Source organism: Larimichthys crocea, chromosome XVIII (assembly GCF_000972845.2).
Source record: "Larimichthys crocea isolate SSNF chromosome XVIII, L_crocea_2.0, whole genome shotgun sequence".
Classification (NCBI taxonomy): Eukaryota; Metazoa; Chordata; class Actinopteri; family Sciaenidae; genus Larimichthys; species Larimichthys crocea.
The window spans coordinates 11,785,440-11,801,264 of record NC_040028.1 but is presented as its reverse complement, the minus strand read 5'-3'; the positions used below and the strand labels follow the sequence as shown (position 1 = coordinate 11,801,264).

The 15,825-nt window shown below is 37.8% G+C and overlaps 1 protein-coding gene across 1 annotated transcript in view; it reads right to left on the bottom strand.

Moving 5' to 3' along the window:
• The window catches only part of LOC113748244 (glycerol-3-phosphate dehydrogenase, mitochondrial-like), a 102,445-nt gene extending 87,154 nt beyond the window's left edge, over nt 1–15,291 (bottom strand). The window contains exon 1 of the mRNA XM_027291329.1: nt 15,152–15,291. The gene's annotated coding sequence lies outside the window, so the exon portion shown is untranslated. The remainder of the gene's footprint in view (nt 1–15,151) is intronic.
• Nucleotides 15,292–15,825: the final 534 nt, after the last annotated feature.

The following is a 15,825-nucleotide window of genomic DNA, read 5'->3' as shown; positions in this document are numbered from 1 at the left end:
TGACATGATGTGAAAAATGAGCCTGTGTCTAGTCGGGTGCCCATTAGTGAGTGAGCACATTATCTCCCCTTTTTCACATTGAATCTCCTCCCTGCATGCAGTGGCAGATGCTCCCGAGGAGTCACTCACTTTTATGGGCTTTTGACTGCCGTACTCTTTTAAATACAGGGGCCTGCACCAGGCAGAGATGACGTATGGCTGTCAGCGCTCTTTACCTCACTGACAGATGCCTTCAGTGGATCCCTCCTTAAACCTTCTGTCTAAAACTAAGGGGGACAGCTAACCTCTTCCTTCACAGTGCAGACAAGCATGCATCAAACTGATTATTACAGCAAAGGGAGTGCTTTCCAAAAATCTCCATTACCAGACAATTACAGTGCAATTTACTTAAGTACAGTCTAAAGGCAATCATGAAATACAATTCCCCTAAACCCTAAAGAGTGATACTATGGGGAAACTTTACTTTGAAAATACTGAATTCATAATTAGGATTTTTGGGGAAGATTGCTGGAAAATGATACAGAGCAAACAAAGCTGCAGTATACATGATACAAAGTTCAAACATTTTGGCAAAAATTAAGTCCAAGGGCCTTTTTCCTCCCACCTCTAATAGTCATTAAAACGCCTCCAACAGCTGATGAAGGAAAATCAATTACTTTGTCAAATCACTGTGTTCCCGTCACATTGTTGTGGCTGGAATTGACATGATGAACCAGTGCTTGTTCCGTGCTTTCCTCCATCTATCTGACTGTGAGAAGTTCACATCACGTAAAAAAAATGAAATCTACTTGTCTGGAGACGTTTGAACTAGGATTTTAACACCCATACAGCACCCAGACTTACCTCCTGACACAATCTCTAATAAATGAAACTAAATAAATGAACAACCATCTAAGCTTAAGTTTATCATCACTTTCTATGATAAAGTTTGGTGAAAACATACAGCGGGACTTCCATTTTGTCCCTTGCCAATGACATTCATGGATTATCTTTTTAATGCTCAAGGTTTGAAATCAACTTGCAGAAATTGGAAATGTATGAAATGAGAAGATATCTGAGAGATTAGGTTGAGTGGGAAATCAACACAGACATCAAAAAACAAACCAGAAAACTGAGAAATGTGTAACATGTAAAATATATGGCCTTTCCTTCATTTCCAATTCCCACTGTACGGTGTGCTACGGTTAACAAATATTCACCAGTATGGAAACCCCCCCAAGGACGGTTGAGCCTATTTGAAAATAACATGTATTTTATTCTACAATGGGAAATAAATCTGGATGCAGTAATACAGACTAAAGCTCAGAGGTTGTGGTCAGTGACAGGGAGTCCTGGCTTCTTTCAGGCATGAGTATGAACCAGAGCCGCTTGGTTCAATCTAATCTCTGACAAGAAACAACAAGCCTTTGGGACACCCCTGCGGTCCACCTCTACACCACACAACATCATAAGCAGCTCAACTCAGGGGGTTAGATCTACTGTAGCTGTCAGGGGAGAAATATGTTTCCATTTTACAACTTCAGTGGCAGAGAAGACTATACAAATGCTCCTCTATTTTCCTTACTATTGCTCAATCGTTTGAATCCCTCTACTCTCTCTTCTGCTCCTGTCAGTTTTCCCTCAGTACACACACTCAAGGGGTTCCCTAGTGACTGCGTCCCATTACTATCCTGAGACTGCTGCACAACAGAGATGCAGCGCCAACGTCCCCAGTGATACCACTCAGATTCCCACATTGCCAAGACGAGTAATGTGCGTGGCAAAGAGGATTTGGTACCAAGCTCAGTTTTCAATTAGCGTCATTTCAAAACGCAAGATGTAAAAGAGATATGCATGCACCGTAAGTGACTGACTAGTGGATGGTTTGTCTTCATTATTGCATTCAGCAGCCAGGTTCAACACTGGTCCTAGAACAGGCATGATAAAGATTCAAGTAGAAATCTTAAAATTCCTAAATAATGCAAAGTACTGGGTACAAAACAACCCTGACAATTCGATCTAAAAAGTCACCATACCAGTTAACTTTCATTTCAGCAGCGACTCCACAATGTTCTTGTAGAACAAAGCTTACCAAAATGCCAAGTTATTTTCTAAAAACCCCAAATTATAGGTTATATAAGTTATATAAATGTCATTATTTGACTTCAGTGGATCAAAAGCAGCTTTTATATTAATCAGTTCATGAAAACATAGGCGTGTATATTTAGAAAAGGATAATATGAGCTCAATACAGATATCCTCCTGGGCATGCGAACATCAGTTAGCCTATAAGTTACTGCAGTACAAAAATGCCAAACATATATTTTATGTAATTTTAGAAAATGTCTCTATAGTCTCCCTACCAGAGAGCACTGACACTGTTAAAAAAAAAAAGAAAATCGTTATTGAATTTTATTTAAATATTTAAATTGCATTATCCTCAAATAGGTTATACATTAAATCGTATGCCAACAAATATTACATCAAGCTTTAACAGCAAACTGAATTACATTAATAAGTTGGATTAATCAGTGAATTAAAAAGGCCAGTTAATTGAGAATGACGTTATAGTCTGTTTTTGGGTGGTGGGGTGACATCTGATCTCTAGGTCACAGTGGAAACATTCAATAAAGCAAATGTTGTTATCATCAAGGTGATGCTTGACTATACAAAGTAGATCATATTGTAATATGGTTGTAATGTGAGTTTAAAAACATAAACCGTAGATTATGCACATAGTTCTGTGTACACTGTCAGTGTTTATTCAAATATACCAAGTTACTATGATTCCTCAAGGATCTCCGGCATGATTGTGCTAATCACCTGACACACCTGATTTCCCGATTCATTTTCTCCATTCATCTTGAGCAAATGTAGCGACAGCTTGCAATCTGTTTGTTTTGAGTTGTCAAAAAGGAACCAAAGGCATGTATCAACACAGAATAAATGCTACTGCAAGATGTCACCAGCTGCACATGATATGATGAATTACAATCATATGTTAATCAGCCGGAGTTGCAGTAATGGGTTGTTTACACGGCGTTCCATCACAAACCTTCTTGGACTGTACAGATACGGATTCTTGAACAGACAGGAGTACAGTACCGTTTGCAATACTAATGAACAGATTTTTAAAAAAAAAATCTTTTTGTTTGTTTTTTTCAGCAGCATAGGAACAAATTAAAAAAGCATTTATGAAATAAAATGTGCCTTCAATGAAAAATGAACTTTGAGTTTGGTCATGCGTTTATAATTACTACTGTTTAAATCAGCCTGCCTGTTTTTGTTGTTGTTATGCATCTTATGTAAGGCAACTGCTACCAAGACTGCCTGACAATATTGGAAACCCAATACTGTTTTCATCCTTCATCACTCACTGTATTTCTCTCAGACATGCATGCAAAATCATATAATGTATGTGTGGATGTGGATGTGTGTGCGTGTGTGTCTGTTGTGGAAGGTTGGCCACAGAGCAAACAGCAGTAGGTCCACCAACAAGGTCAATACTAGCGTAAGTACCTTTTTATTTCCCCAGCCACCCACAGTGTTAGATCCTGCAGTTTGTCCAGCAAACTTACTAATGACGGGAAAAGCTTCACTCCTTCACCATTGTTATCCTTATCCATAGGTGGCTGAATGAGGAGGATCTAGAAGGTATTTACAGTAATGAATTGACACTGATATTAGAATACACACAAGATACGGAGCCTATTATCTAGATAAAGGGATTTCAAAATAAAATAAAATCAATATTTAGGTTTAAAGAAGCTTAAGAGCTCTTTTTCATGAAGTTTACAGAAATAATGTTTTTTTCTCCCCAAAAAGGCAATATACTGTATTTATTTTAGAGAAGTGTTGCTTCCCCACAATATATTCATTACATGATATTTGAAAAAAGCTGACTGTTCTTCTTTATAAAGCATTGTATTTAATAGTGTGTCCCAGTTAATTGTACTGTGATTTAAAAACTAACTTTAAATGCAAATCGGGACAGTGAATAAAATAGCAGCAGAAATTGTCGTGAATTCACATCAGACTAACGGCAGCTGGGTGATGTGGTAAAACTATACATCATGATACTAATAAAAATAGATATTGAGATCATATAAATCACTCAAACTAGCATTTAGTGACCTATATTCCACTTCTGTGCATACATCGGACAAAATGCCTCTGGTTATTTTTTCCATCTACATTTTTTCTGTTGTCAGTATGGACAACATAACTTAGTAAAAGGTAATATGCTATGATTACACTATTATAATTCCAGGGAAAGATAATAAGTCTAACAAAGAGGAAATTTAAAAAAGCATTATCCATCCGGTCATATCTCAATAAACAGTGAAAGGTCTAGTATGTAAGATTTAGGGGACTATTTACAGAATATGAAACAAATAGAAAACAATTACTATGTTTCTGTTAGTGTATAATCACATAATACACTAATGAAAACACAGTATATTCAATTTCTGCTATATTCTCTTAATAGAGCCCACTAAATCTTACACACTGGACCTTTAAGTGAGCGGATTCAGAGTTTTCCCACAAAAGAAACAACAGATCACTTGATGACACTGTTGGTGGTGCTGCTGCTATCTTACACACAACACAACCTTCCTCAGTGATCTAAAAAAAAAAAAAAAAAGTATACTGAATACAAAGCATAACGGGAAAGGCACATGAAGTTTTCAAGTCTGAGCAGACTAACAGTCTTTGTGGATTGCTTAATGAATGAATAAATGAATGACTGCATATTCTCATGGGGATTTATTAAATAAGTGAAAGTGCAAACAAGGTAATATTTTTAGGAAATTAGAAACGACAATATAACTAAAGTAATTATTACAGTATATGAAATATGTGAAGAGAGGCCAATGTGTAAATAAATGAGAATCAAGAGTAAATAGAAACATCACAAGCACAGACACACTTATAAACTATGCTACAACTAAATTGCTTCCACACTCCATGGGCTCAATATGCGATTTAAAAGAGCCTGGCGGTGGCAATATTCCTCTGATATGGTGTTTAGTTTTAATAGGAACCCTCAGCTCAAATATGAGCTGACAAACACAGCAAGACAAACACAGTCTCTCTCCGGCAATGAAATATACACTATCAAATAGACCTGTACCTTTTTGAATCCACTGTGTGGGTGAAACTAAAGCGCAGAACAAACAGCATTCTGATATAGCTTTGAGGGTGATAACAGCGTCTGACAGGGTGGAGAGAGCAGGCTTTGGGCTCAGTGCGAAAACACAACCTGTGATTGACATGATTCCCTGGCCTTAGAGAAGTTTACCTTTTAATAAGAGCTCAGAGAGGCCCTCTCAACAACCTGGTCCAGGCTCTCACCGACAGCAGGCGATGGCTGGGGAGGTGTATGCGCATGTATTCATGTGCGTGTGTCGGGAGGGGTCGTTTGTGTGTGTGTGCGTGCATGTATATCGACACGTGTGGACGTGCCCGTGTTGTCTGTGCCCACTTGTAGCAGATTTCAATCAAGGATTTCAGCCATGCCCAAATATCTCTTCTCTTTTGGGCCTGGTTGTTTGAAGAAAATGAGTGGATTCAGGATCAAGAGCCTTTCTGGAGGAATTTAAGTCTGTTTGAGGATTATGACTTCTTCATCCTGTACAAAGCCTGCAGAGAGAGCTATATGCTAGCCCTTGGAGGCCGGGCTTACCAATGCATTTCAGACAGCGATATAGAGAGGTGATAAAACCCAGGAAAGACATCACAGTTTTGGGCACAGATCTTCAAAATAAATAGGGGAGTTGGAAAAGTTTTACTCTAGAAGAGCAATTCTTTTGTGGTGTAGAATATGCATGATTGGAAATAATATTACAGATTTGCCATTAGAGGATACTTAAGAAGTTGGCAAGGGATGAAAGTCCTTCTCCCCTCACATAATGCTTGTGATAATTGCTGTCTGCTTACTGCCTTTGTGAAATTCTGCAAACATTTCTCTGTACTTCTCACTCATGGTTGGTTTCCTGTTTAGGGCTTTGAATTCAACAAACTGCTACAAAAGCCACACCTCCTCTCATCTGACTTATGAATTACAATTAGCAAGGTAACACTTCCCCTGCCAGCTCCGATCAACGTCGTCAGGTTTCAACCAGATTTCCTGTAGCATCGATGAGCGAAGACATCGTCTGTTTCTCACCGTCGATCCGGCTTTTACTGAAAAGACGCGATGAAAGTGACCGTGATTGCAACTCTAAAAGAGCCTTCATTAGTTATACAGCTGATGAGTGAACTATGTCAGCGACACAGCCATGTAAATGTGGATCATCTCTGAAGGGAACTCTGATCAAATCTGTCATTATTTACCCTGTTTACAGCATAACCTGAAAGCAAAACAAGAAATCAATAGAAAATGGGGACAAATTACTGTAAGTGTCAATATTTCAGACAGCTGAGATAAAAGGGCTCGCAGCCTGTAATAGATTCTTTCCATTTACCTTAAGCTTATCGAGCAGAGGGTTCGTCACTTGCTGATAAGACCATTAGTTAGTTGTTGATAAAACAATTTAGTATCATTATAACTCTAAATATAACAAATGGATCTTGTTCAACGGATAACATCCAGCAATTACGGTGCCCATTACTTCACAGTTTTGCTTTTCCCTTTGAGATAAACTTTAGAGTAATTCCTACAGCCGACCATCAGGAAGATTTAAGCTTTTACGGTGCATGATATAGACGATAAAATCCATAATGCAAGTGCGTCTGTTACCTTAGTACGCAACAAACAATCAGCCAAGTTACCCAAGACACTTGGCATAACAGATTAGGAGTTTTAACTTTTTCTTAAATAGTCTGAAATCTGATACTTTTAGATATTTTTAAGCCAATAGAAGTATGACATAATTGGCTATTCTGGGCTAAAAGGCTATTACGTTATGGTACACAACATTTTAAAAAAAGATGCGGACGCCCTGATCTCAGCCATCTCCCAACAGCACGAGTCACAAGAGTGCCGGCTTTGTTGAGAAGGTTACGGGACTTTGTTTGACCCCAGAGCAGTGTGACACTTGGAACTGTGGCTCTGCTGTACTTCACACTTCTATCTTTTGCTCTTGATCAATTGCGCCCACCTCCCAATACAAAATGCAGCCAAATACGCCGAGTGAGGCGATCGTCCTGGGCAAAAGGAAGCCACGAACGAGCCGGAGAGAGGAAGTAGCATCTCCTACAGACAGTCTCAGCAGGGGATGGACTAACTATAGCCACATCAATGACTAACTCTCACAGCAAGGACACCTCCCTTCACTTTGAAAAGAAAATAAATTAAACAACAAAGGGGGACACTGACATTCACTGCCTTTCAGTTTATTGCACCAAATAACTGCTCGTCGTACGTCCAGCACAGGATTATTTTTGAGTTCAGCGGCCAGTGAGACAACAGTGAAATGAAAAATCATTTTAGGAACAAAGTTTCCTTCCCAGCAGGAATGATGATTGCTATATGGATTCGTACATGAAGCAGAAAAAGTTCCCTCATCTACTGGCCTAATATGGTCATTCCAACACAGGAGGAGACCCATCTTTGTACTTCTTCATGCATTACGTACACAATCAATAATGGAAAAATATACACTGCGAAAGGCCTTAGTCGCACTGCCTGCAAGCGGCATTGATAAATGATTTTGTGCCAGTTATGACAGCAAGGTGCATGCAGTGAAGAGAGTAGAAGGCCTTTTTAATAGTGCAAGGAGAGAATTAAATCAAACCCAGGAGGGCCTCCACTGGAAAGGAGAGATGCTGCATCCCTCTGCTCTAAATCACAGCTCTACTTAAGCCCAGCCCTCTCTTTCCCCATTTTTCTACATTATCAGAGGAAACCTGTCACTGCTGTCTATGGGTAAGTTTACAAATCATGATTTATCAGAGAGAGGATTTCTAAACACCTGTGTGAGAAAATAAGCATCCCCTGCATTATTATTTATAGGCCAAAAAGTTTTTTTACTCTTCCTTTAAGTTAAGAAAGTGTCTAAACCACTGTACGTATATTTTCACAACGTATTTAGATGTTTTTATCCCGTGTATAAATGTTGCATGAATGCCTTAAAATCTCAAAATAATGATATTATACAATAAAATTTCCATTTTCGCCATGTGTACCTATGTAATTCGTGTGCAAACAATGTGCTCCTATTAAGTCCTCAGTGTAAAACCCTGTAGAACACAGCTCCTTATTATCCCAGGGTGGGAAAATATAAAAGGGGGCTTAAAAAGGAGTGAAAAGTTTCCAAAGGTCAAAAATTAATCAAACTCATTACCTGTGGAGGAGAAGGATCCTGGTTGCTGCTAACTCGTTTAGCAGATTTTTAACCTCTATTCTCTTTTCAAAAGGGGTGGTGATTCCCAAAGGAGCAAACGTCCACGACTTCTCATTTACAACTGGATAAGTGAATCATAATGATCTTCACAGGCCGGCTTCTGGAGACAAACATCACATTTTTTTTTAAAAAACAGAAATTAAAACTGCTTAGAGCTAACTCATATACATGTAAACAAACATCATCATATCATACAGTATGTACTTCAATATTGCATTATTTAAAACCTAAGCCTTGAGAACCCTAAAACACAACCCGGTTTCAAGCCACTTTCTGCAGTACAAACGGGCAAAGCCACACCAGCTGGGGAGAGAAAATCCTTCTTACTGGCCACCAAGCCCAAATGCTGCCACTTTATCCATTAAATACTACAGAAGAAAGCGACAGAGCGAAAGCCGTATGAGGGGGAAAGCGTGAACCCAGGGTGATGGGAACTCAGTCCACTGTCTCGTCTCTGTTCCTAATGCAGAACTTTCTCCAGGCAGGTCTTATCGAGGAAACACACGACGACAGACACAGGCAGATGGTCGGATACATAAGTCTGAAGAAGCACAGAGCTTTTTATGTATTCAAAATATATATTAGTAAATCATTGCTGCAAATATTACTAAAATGAGATAGCTGTCAATGGGGACCAATGTGTAAATACACTGCTGAGTGACTAATGCTATCAGAAGATAAAAATGTTAAATGTGAAAATTTGTGATTCAACAAAAAGAGAAAATATGTATAGAAGTGTTATGTAAGTGTGTATTAAACATGAACAAGATTTAACTAATTAATTTAATTAACTGGGAAATGCTTAATATTAATGCATTTTTATAATTACATTTGTTCCCTTAACATTTTAGTCTCATATTTTACATTTCTTTACAGTACTAATCCAAAATAGGGAGCTGAAATTAATTCATTCTAAAAATCAGGATCAGTGTAAATTGTTTTTCTCACAGGGAAAAAAGATACGAGACAGCATTTAGGGTAATTCCTCACGCATAAATAGCTATGAGCCTAATTTGAGCTGATTTGGGTTGTTAGGTTTACGGCCTAAACGTGCCGAATGTTTGACGGTAAAATTTTGACTGGCCACAGAAATGTAAAGACACAATTCAGTGGGTAAAAGTCCCCATATGGTAACACTGTGTACTGGTCTTTGAATCTGATGATACAATTAACCTCTGACTCCTTCCTCCTCACCGACAAAAAAAAAAAAGGTGTTGTTTGATCATTTTAATGTTTTTATTTTGAATCATTAAAATAAATCTAATGCATAATTATTTGTTTTAACAGTTACAACAGTAAACCGAATTTTAACACGTTAGGCCTAGACAGAAAAAAAATATTTTTTTTATTACCTGTAGTAGCCTTATTTTCTCCACAAGAAAATAAAATCATAAAAACAAAAAAAACTATTAATGCTCTAAGGGAAGTCAGGGCTGTAAATGTGCACAATATTCCACATTATATACATGTCATTTCAGAGTGCACTCCGAGTGATGCAGTGTCAAATCTGTGTGACAGATTTAGGTGAACGCTGGCGAAAGGAGCCCTGCGTGGGGAGAGCGGCTTAGGGCTGACTCAAGCAGCCAGTACAAGATCTCCAGCAGGCAGAAAGGAGCCACGCTCACCACGGAGCCGCTCCCTGTCCAGCCCACCAACACTGACAGCCAAGCAATAACCTGACACCATTGCCATCTTCTGACTACAGTCACACATGACTCTGTGTCAGCTTTATATGAACTTCATGTTAACTTAGGAGGCGTTGCATTGGCTATGAGAACACAAAACAAAAAGGTGAAATTTTAGGGTCGAGGTGAAGCATACTCCACAAATTAAAATAAACAAAACATACGAACATATCTAATAATCTGGAGACTGATTTGGTCTATAAACTTAACGGTATACGAAGTTTGAAGTGATGAGAACTGAGACACACTGTGCCTGAGAGACAGAGGATGTAGAGGTTTCTTATGTGGAGCTAATGTTTTTCATTATTTCTAATGAAATGTCTCCCTCTTTTGGTGGCTGCTGTAGAAAAAAAAATGAGACATTGATTACTGGTGTCAAGTAACAAATCACCTTCACATGAATCAAAATTAGTAATATTTGATCATAGCATCCCTTCAGTTGAATTTTTATTTAAAACTATTCATTTGATAGATCAGAATGATCATTATTTTATGTATTATTTTAAGTGCATGCAGTGAAAAATGTTTTTAAATATGCCACTGTTACCTTAATTCACAGGTACAGGCAGGAAATATTAATTTAACACTTGATGAAATGTCAGTTGTTTTTACTTTAATCATATTTGGTTAAACTAAAGCAAAAAAAAATTATGCTTCCACTGAGCGCTAGATGCTCGTGAACTCATTTTTAAATCTGGGAGCTCCCTGACATCTAGTGGACAAAACCTAGACTGCTTTCAGAAAAGCACAGGCCAGCTGTACTGCAAGTGTTTGAGGAGCCACATTAATTTTATATAATTTACAGTACATCCAACATTGCTACCGACTACCAAGATGGCAAGGGCAGAAACTATTTTTTGACATGTGTGGGCCTTGAGGTCCTCTGCAGTATTAATTGTTTGGCTTTGGTTGAGAACAGTAGGTGCCAGTCTATCTCAACACTATGGTGGCCAGGGTCGAAGAGACCTATTGCTGCTTTCCTAGACATAATAGATAGCTTGCTGTTGACGTTACAATCTGTGTAAACAGACATCTGTGTCTCCAGACAAGAATATGCTGAGAATAACACTTCCATGAATAAAGACATTCTCTTTGACTAATTCTGGGCGTATAGTATTTGTGGTGTTATCTTGGGGTTTAAAGTCTATCCTCCAGGATGAGTTCGGCAGAATGTGAGACCGACTCAGGCACTTCTGATGAACTTTGAGAGTGTCTCTAATTCTCCTTGATAAAGCGTCAATAAATAATACAGCATAGGACATCAGAGGCTCCTGAACACTTTCTTCCTTCCTGACCTCACCATTGACCTTTGACTTCAGCGATTTCTCCACAAGACCCACAATGACCAATAAACAATCTTAAACCAAACTGAATCAAGCTACACAAAGTGAACTCCTGAAACAATACCATTGAGCTGACCAAATCTGACAGACTCAACAATAAACTTCGATACTATAGGCTTTACATACTGCACGTTAAGCAGACAGAAGCTAATTAAGGACAGGAGGGAGGAAGTCTGAACTGTTTTCCAATTTGTCTAGCATTATTCTGTCACAGCATTAAAGCTAGGCCCTGTAGATTTTGAACTGAAAGCTTGCCAGAATCAATACAGGAGACTTTAGTGCTTATGGAAATTGTAATTTTGCTAAATAGAGGTTAGTTTATACAGAATGGGCCAATAATTTTTAATTACTGAGACATCCAGGTTATAAACTTAATAAATGTAGTTTTCACAGCTTTTGGAAAATGACCTGAGAGAAAGGAGCAGAGCTGTTAGCTGCCAAGCAATTAAAAACATATTTTTAAAGCTCAAAGGCTCAGTAGCAAGGCAGCAGGTGAAGGTCTTGGCAGAGTCTAAAGGATTTAAGTCTCATATTTACCTAATCAGTTCAGGTTCTGAGGTTTTATTTAAGAAGGTAACACTGACTCACTTTTTATGCCAATACTGAATTGTCAGCAAATTAAGACAGCAAAATCATACATGACTGAAAGAATGCAGAGACACCTGAAGATGGCAAATCATGTATGTCGATTTTTTTTCAACTCTATATTAATACAATACTCGCATGCCAATGTGTACACTGGAATAGTTAGATATCCTCTTCCTCCTGCTTTAACAATTATTTTTTTTATTATTATTGATTAATCTGTCAATCACTTTCTTGTTTAATCGACTTTGGTCCAGAAAATGTCAGAAATATTTGAAAAATGTTGTTCACGGTTTCCCAAAGGCTTGTTTTGTCCACAAATATATTCACTTCATTATCATAGAGAATTACAGAAACCATATTTGAGCTGAAATCAGGGAATTTGAACAAAAATAATTATCAAAATAGATGGTGATTAATCTAATGGTTGACAACTAAATGATTATTCCACTTATCGTTGCAGCTCTTTTCTAGCTCAACTCCAGTGTAAGAGATAGGGAAACAAAATCCACAGAAGAGAGCCTGAATGCATTCTTAAATTCAGGTTAATATGAGGCCTCAGCAGTCTAAGTTACACAAATCAATCTTCCAAAATTACTTTTTACTACAGAATTCTCTTTGTGCTTGTCTGGACAGCATTTCTTTTCTTGCTGAGGACCTGTGATGGGGTAGTAATACAGAGAGGGAATTTCACAGAAAAGACTGTTACTGCAAATGCTCACTTGATTTAGGTCAAGAAGGCTGATGCCTTGTATTAGCTTCGGCTGAACTTTAGAGTCGGTTTTTACACAAAACGAGGAGTGCGGATTTGGCACCCTCACCTCTATCTCACAGAGGTCTCTTCTGGGGCACTCTGGAAAGGAGGAATGATTTCAGTAACCAGTGACTCTCAATAAACATGTGATGCAAGTATTAATACTGACTGAAAACTGAAAATATTGTTCCTAGAACATTTCACCAAAGGATTGCAGTTCAAAATTACCTAGCTGGCTCACACTATCGATTAATGTGTTGACCTTATGAAAAATAAAGATGAATATTGATCTGCTGAGGGAAATCATAAGATAAGATCAAAAAGCTGGCTACAGTGGTGAGTGACTTTTTTGTAAAACTACTGTTACCAAAGTGAATGATCGCAATCTCAACTTTTATCTAGCCTAGATGAACGAGACGTCATGGCACATTGCTGTAGTGGTTAGTACTGTTGCCTTACAGCAAAAAGGTTCTGGTCCAGCCAAGAGCCTGCCAGCCCGCTGGGGCCTTTTTGGGCCAGGGGAGTGTGTGGTTGGGGCTGGGACCTTTCTGTGTGGAGTCAAGTGGCGATCTCTGTGGCTGTAAAATTAAGCCAATGTGTAAGTGCAAAAACTGCAGTTCCTCAAATGTCCACTTGAGGCTGGCTACATAATGAGTGAATCTCCAAAAGCCCCCATGTCCAATGTCCAACTCACAGCAGAAATAAACATATTTACAGCCTGGTACAAAAAAACAGCTACACCAGTGTTTTACATCTTTGTCCATTTTTTGCATTAGCCAGGAGATGGCTGAGGCAGGACTGCCCAGATGGCCGTGGTCAGAGCCAACACACTTTGTGCTTCACCACAGTCCTTCAGAAAAGTATTGGTCATGTGACAGACATAATGTCCAAGTCCCCACCTTTCGCCCAATGGGATTGGCTCCAGCCCTCCGACAACAACCCTGATAAGGATAAGCGATCATGAACCTTGTGGTAAGACTGCTGAAACAATTTTAGCCCATGTGTTTACACTGATATGTATGTATGTATGTATGTATGTATGTATGTGTGTGTGAGTGAGTGTGTGTGTGTGTGTGTGTGTGTGTGAGTGTGTGAGTGAGTGAGTGAGTGAGTGAGTGAGTGAGAGATAGATAGATAGATAGATAGATGCCCAAAAAGTTGGTTGGTTCTGACCAAAAAAACAAAAATAAAACATAGTATCTATTAAATCTGTATCTAGTAATTAACCACTACAGCCTGAGAGACAGCACCCCTACTAGAGTTAATCCAATCCAAAATATGCCTTTGCTGATGATGGGAATAATTACATTTATTAATCCAAGACAGGAAACTAGTTGGATTGCCCATGCACAGAGACGAAGACAGGCAAATGAGAGTTACACATAGTAAACCATATTTCAAGAGGACATTGGTGTAGGCCAGGAGCATGAATAGCAAAAGAAACCTCAAAAATTAACAATTGTAAAAACAATACATTTGAAACAAAACCTTTAAGACGCTCACCTGTGTCTACAGTGATTACTTAATCAACAAAAACTTAATTGGAAACCATTTTATCAACTGATTTATCATTTCAGTCATTTTTTAGCAATCATGTTAAACATTTTGAACACACTGAAAAAATCATTGTGGGCAAAAACAACTGTAAACAAACGTTATATATATCTGAGATTAAATGACTCATCAATAATGACAATAATCGTTGGTCGCAGCCTTACACTCAACCCATTTTAGCTGACCATTAAAACTGAACTCTGCACACAGCTCCTTTGTCCAAAACATTTTCTAATGAATCAGGGTTCAAATAATTTATAGAAGCAGCTTTTAATATACATTTCTATATGATATTGCATGCCAATGTTAGGTTGCAAAACAAATCCACAAAACTTGCCTATAAAACTTTTTAATAGCTTCCTACTGACTCATGGGAATAAAATTTCCTGAGGAAAACTGTGCCACGGCATTAACATTTTCTAACCAGTAAAATTTTATTCACATTCTGAGAAAAATCTAAATTTACCTGGAAAGTTTCTGTCAGCATTGTGACTGGAATAATCAGTCCCCTCTGCCTGGTTGTAAAAAAACCCTCTAAAACTGGTTTATATTTAAGCTGATACTTCTTATCCCCTCTTTTTATTCACTGAATAGACTTTAATTTACTTTTAACATTTTATTCTTTCAGTTGTTGCAGTTTTAAAGTCTTGAAAATTAGTCCTTGGTTTCTATGCACTATTTATTAAACTTTATTTTTATATTGGCTTTATTTATTGTAATACTTTACAGCTATATGGTCAAACTGTATTTGTTTCTTTTTGCTATTAATTGTTGTTTGTTTCTGCACTAAGAAACTTACCTGTAAAATCATCTCTGGTAGTTACCTGCTTCAGCTTCACCTGGCTGACCGAGCTAACCTGACAACAACCACAGCCATTGTTACAACACAAACGACACTCTTACCATTGTTTTTAACAATCTTCTCTTCTGTAAACGTCTTATTCAAGTGTGGGGGAAAAAATAATCCGATTCCGATATTCCGATTAATTTTGACCCGGTTGTGACAAACGCCATTTTAACATGATTACCGGAAATGACACACCTCCATGTCACCCTTGGAAAATGCGTCACCAAAACGAGGATTTAATTAGCAGGTTAATTTACATACTCATATTGTAATCTTATCTTATTATATTGTATTTGATAACACGTTACTTTTATTGTTGTTGTTTTTTTTATACATACTTAATTGCTACACTATATCACAATTAGTATATACTGTACAGGATTAGTATCCATGACAGTATGAATATTATATATAGTAGAGTTAATTTAGGACACACGCACAAAAAATACAACTATGTGCTGCCCTCTAATTATTGTTATTATCAGTAGTAGTACTACTACTACTATTAGTACTACTAATAGTAGTAGTAGTAGTAGTAGTAGTAGTAGTTGTTGTTGTTATTGTTTCAAAGGATAGAAATAGAATATTGTGCAGGTGCTATCTTTGTTGCTTTATGATGATATGATTTTGTTTGTTTGTTTTTATATATACTAATTGCTAAACTATATGACAATGAGTATATACTGTATAGGATTAATATGTATAGTGTTAGTTTGGGACACACCACTTT